Source organism: Mandrillus leucophaeus, unplaced genomic scaffold (assembly GCF_000951045.1).
Source record: "Mandrillus leucophaeus isolate KB7577 unplaced genomic scaffold, Mleu.le_1.0 Scaffold78, whole genome shotgun sequence".
NCBI classification, from domain to species: Eukaryota; Metazoa; Chordata; class Mammalia; order Primates; family Cercopithecidae; genus Mandrillus; species Mandrillus leucophaeus.
In genome coordinates this window covers 722,294-727,450 of record NW_012108474.1, presented here as the reverse complement: position 1 = coordinate 727,450, position 5,157 = coordinate 722,294, and positions in this window count along the sequence as shown.

The following is a 5,157-nucleotide window of genomic DNA, read 5'->3' as shown; positions in this document are numbered from 1 at the left end:
CTACAGGCGCCTGCCACCACGCCTGGCTAATTTTTTGTATTTTTAGTAGAGACGGGGTTTCACCTTGTTAGCCAAGATGGTCTCGATCTCCTGACCTCGTGATCCGCCCACCTCGGCCTCCCAAAGTGCTGGGATTACAGGCGTGAGCCACTGCGCGTGGCCAGGAATTCTTAATAGGACCCATTTAGGATTAAACAAGTTTATTGGGGGTCTGAAGAAACTCTCCAGGCCTCCACAGACAAGTTTACTGGGAGCCCGGAGGAACTCTCCAAACCTTCATGATTTAGCAGCAGACAAGATTAAGTCAGTTTACTGAGGTTCCAGAGGAAGGTCTTCAGAACTCAGACCTTAATTATAGATTAAAAGAAGTTAATCACTTGGCCGGGCGCGGTGGCTCACGCCTGCAATCCCAGCACTTTGGGACGCCAAGGTGGGCGGATCACGAGGTCAGGAGATAGAGACCATATTGGCTAACACAGTGAAACCCTGTCTCTACTAAAAATAGTGAGCCGAGATCACACCGCTGCACTCCAGCCTGGGCGACAGGGCAAGACTCCGTCTCCAAAAAAAAAAAAAAAAAAAGTTTATCACTTGTGTCTTTAGATGAATGCATCCTTACACATAGACATGCAGCTTGGAAGGTACATAACCTCTGGAAAACTTTGTAATTTGAGTTGGTGGCGGGAATTTCCAGGCCTTCTGCCTGTAACTGGTTGCAGAAATAAAAACCCTCTTCCTCCCCAGTTCCTCTGCATCTCGTTACTAGAGCACCAGAAACAGCAGCCCGCCTCTCAGTTTGGTCCAGCAAGAAGAGGAGACTCCGCCTGTGCCAGCGTCAGGGCCTGAGGTGTCCAGTGGCCCCCACATTCTCCGAGGAGAGGTCAGGGATGCTGTGGCTGAAATCGCCGCTGTGGCGGGTGGGCGGCGGGGCCCAGAGTCTTTCTGTCGAAATCTCCAGGCGAGGAACATGCACCACATGGAGGGGTGAGGGGAGGCTCTTGGTGGTGGGGGTGTCAGCCCGAGGAGCCCCCACCCCATGCACTGGCCCTGCTTCTCTTCTCTTCTGGGAGCTCCAGGCTTACTGGGAAGCCCTCAGGGCAGCTTCTGACCCAGATGGCCCTTGGCCCTGCACCCGTCCTCAGCATGGCTGAAGAGCTGAAGGAGAGAGGTTTCCATCCCCAGCTGCCTTCTCTGCAGGGCTGGGCCAGGCCTGTGGCCCTGAGGGCAGAGGAGCTGGCGAGCCACATTCAGGGAGGCCAAGCCTGACATGTCCCCTAGGAAGGACTTCTCACGGACTGCCTCTTTTCTGCCTTCTGCCCCCACCGCTGCCCCCACCTTCCCCACTCCCCCACTTCCCCTCCCCCCACCAGCACCAGGCAGTGTGTCCTTCAAGGAAGGCCAGTGTGATCCCCCGCCATCTGTGCAGCCTGTGTCCTGCCCAGGCTTCTCCCAGTGGCCTTCAGCACAATGACACACAGGCCAGGGAGGCAGGACAGGGTGCTGGGGCCCCTGTGGCCTGAGGGCATGTGATCCTTCGGAAAACCTGGCAGCAAGGAGCAGCTGGGTTAGAGTGAGGGCGGTGCTGGGGAGGGAAGCTCCATGTGGGGAAGGGCATAACCCGAGCTCACACAGGCTCCCGAGGGTGGCCCCCCACCCTTGGGGCCCACTGCAGGCGGCAAGGACAAGCTGGACTGGCCCAGAGCCCAGCAGCCCTAGCCTTTGCTTCAGCCAGGAGGCCCAAACATCCAGCTCCAACAATAGGCCACATCTGAGGTCAAAGCTTGGGTCCAGCAGCCCTCATAAGGGCTCCCTGGGAGGAGCAGTGGGCAAAAAGGGATGGGGGCAGGAGGCGAGGCCAGGGGTCCTCTGGGCAGCAGGGAGCCGGGGGAGCTGAAGAAGGCAGAATGCCAGATGGTGAGGGCCGGCAGCTGAAGTCCTTGGCACCTGCCCAGGGGTGGGCTGGTCTGCCCCAGAGGGGCCTTCCTGGCCCCACTTGACCTGAGGACAGCTGGCAGGGCTCCCATGCTTACGTGGCATCCATGGGGCCTGGGCAGGGACCCGAGAGGTCAGGTCTGGATGTGCCCCCAGCTCAGCTGCAGGGGCCTGGGGCCAGTTGGAGTTGGACAGGAGCCCTCGCCAGCCCGGCACAGGCTGTGGCTCCTGGTGAGGTCAGCATCCCACCGTCTGGTCCTGCCTACCTTCCCCTGGACAGACACTGTCTTCGTTTGTGAAGCCCTCACAGAGGCCATGTTTTCAGTGGCAGGGGAGGGGGACAGGGCCTGGAGCAGGACAGCTGGATGGAAGGGGCCTCCCCCAGCATGCAGGGTCCTCACAGACCCCAATCATCCTAATAAAAAAGTACTTTTTTCCCTCTTGAAAAAGGTTCTAGTTATGATACTAAGATTTTATGTAAAAAGTGAACAAAGCTCAGGTTTTCAGTCATCCTCAGTCGGTTTTCCACATCTAAAACCCATGCCCTGACCCACCCAGACTTGAAGACAGGTTCCTTCAAGGCTCTAGCTCGGGTTCTGCCGAGGGAGGAGGCAACCACTGCCACCCCAGAAAAGGCTCTGGCTGGAGTCTGCCACTCAGTTTGGGACTGTTCAGCCTGTTCCCAGATCCAGTGGTGGCCCCCCAAAAATACATCCACCTGGAACATCAGAATGCAACCGTATTTGGAATGAATTTTTGCAAATATAATCAAGGCAAGGATTTTGAGATGAAATCACCTGGGGCCAGGCGTGGTGGCTCACGCCTGTAATCCCAGTACTTTGGGAGGCTGAGGTGGGCGGATCACCTGAGGTCAGGAGTTCGAGACCAGCCTGGCCAACACGGCGAAACCCGGTCTCTACTGAAAATACAAAAATTAGCTGGGCGTGGTGGCGGGCACCTGTAATCTCAGCTACTTGGGAGGCTGTGGCAGGAGAACTGCTTGAACCTGGGAGGCAGAGGTTGCAGTGAGCCGAAATTGTGCCACTGCACTCCAGCCTGGGCAGCAGAGCGAGACTGTGTCTCAAAAAAAAAAAAAAAAAAAAAAAATCATCTGGGATGAGGGTGGGCCCTAAATCCAATCACAGGTGCCCTTGCAAGACAAAGGAGAGGGAGATTTGGGCACAGACACAGAGAGGACAAGGCTGCATAAAGCCTGGAAGATTTGAGTGACGTGGTCACGAGCCCAGGATCACCTGGGGCCACCAGATGCTAGAAGAGGCAGGAAGGACTTTCTTGCAGGGCCTTTGGAGGGAGCTGACACCTGTGTCTTGCGCTTCTGGTCTCCAGAACTATGAGGAAATAAGTCACCAAGCTCTGGGGTAATTTTCTACAGCAACCACCAAAACTCAGACACCAAGGAAAGTGGTGGGGGGTATGGAGACGGAAGGGGGCTGCAGAGGGCTTAGGAAGGACACTCAGGACCCCAGGGTGGGGTCCAGAGAATGGGGCACATGGCACTGGACCCCAGGGGAGGAGCTGGACCCTGCTGTTGGACCTGACTGCCATGGGCCTGGATTCCCAGGATAGCCTCTGAGGGTGTGAGGACAGGTGCGGGTGGGGCTGTGAGCCCTCCAGGCCCTCTGTGGCAGGGGAGGCTGAGGAGCTAAGGCGCAACAGGATTTGCTCCTCCTTAGGCATCCCCGAGCACCTCCTGTAAGCCAGACCCCAAGACGGATGGGTCAGGCAGACTCCTGGAGCGGGAGGTGCAGCAAGGGGTCCTATCCTTCCCAGGAGGACGTGTTCAGGGACTGGGCGTGAGCATCAAGGCCAAGGCCAGCAGGTGCTGCTGTGTGGGCAGGACCAGGACTCCATGTCCCTCCCAGCGTGGAATCCAGAGCCCGGGGTGCTCGCGGCACTGGTATTTTATCGCGTAAACACACACTGGGAAGGGTGGCCTGTGTCACAGTCCCTTCCACCCAGTGAAAGCTAGGTTCTTCAAGAGGGGCTTTGGGGAGCCAAATTCAGTCTCAGGAGAGGCTGAGCGATAACCCAGCTTCTACAGCTTTGACCTCGGCTACCCAAGGGGGGACACCACCAGGAGTGGCAGGGACTGGGGGATCCTTCCAGGGAGCCATGTTTGGCATCCCGTAGGGATCCCAGACCCCTGCCAGCCACTGACACACATCCACGACTTCCCAGAGAGTGTGTGCTCACATGTGGCTGCTGCAGCACACGCCTCCACTCAGACATCCAGTCTGGCTGCTGCCCTACCAGGCTCTGAGCTTGGGGGGTGCCGAGGGCAGGTGTGGCCTACCCAGCATGCATCCCCAAGTCATGAGCGTGCAGGCCAGCACCAGCCTGAGGTCAGGCAACACTAAACCTGCCATGCGCTGGGCGTTGTGGGCAGCTCCTGAACACTGCTCCATTCAAGGGGAGAAGCAGGGAGGCCCAGAGAGACTGATCTCGGGCTCCTCTTTCCTGTGTCCAGGGAAGCACAGGTGAAACCTGGGTGAGGAGAGGTGCCTGGACCCCAGGAGAACCCCTGGTCATCACAGGCCCCTCCTCCTGGGGTTCCCCTCGAGGTGGGGGTTGGGGGCAGGGGGCACGTTGAAGGAGGCACAGGGAAAGTCCTCAGCCCACAAAAGAGAGATGGAGGCGGCCAGTCAGGCGAGGAAAGCATGGGCTTGGGCTGAAGAGCCTGCTGCAGAGTCTGCCCGGTCACCACCACGGCGGACACCAACATCCCCTGGCAGGGCTGTCCCTGACCGCTGACTCCCTGAGCGCCCCATGGCCCACGTTCCCAGTCCCAGACTGGCAGACTGTAAGCCACTCTCCTGCCCTGAGCCCCGTGACTGGCCCTCCCTGGTTTGCCCCTTCCAACGTCCTCGCCCTAGCCAGAACGATGTCGGATATGGGGTTCCCATTGCTGAAAAATGGCCCAGCAAAGGCGCTAAGACAGTCCTGACTGCAGAGTCAGGCGCTGGGCACTTTCTGGAGCAGGCCCGGCTCTGAGGCTGGGACCCCAACCCTCGGGCGCACACAAATCGCGGCCTGTGACTTGATTTCGGGGGTCACCGACAGACCCTTCACACTATCCGTGAGCCCCGAGCTGGTGCTGTTACCCCAGTGTCACAGAGAAACCCTGGGGCATCATTGGTGCCCCTCCCGCAGGCCCCCCAGTTCCTGCAGGCTGGGACTGCTCGCCCCGCCCTCTGCCGCCCCTGC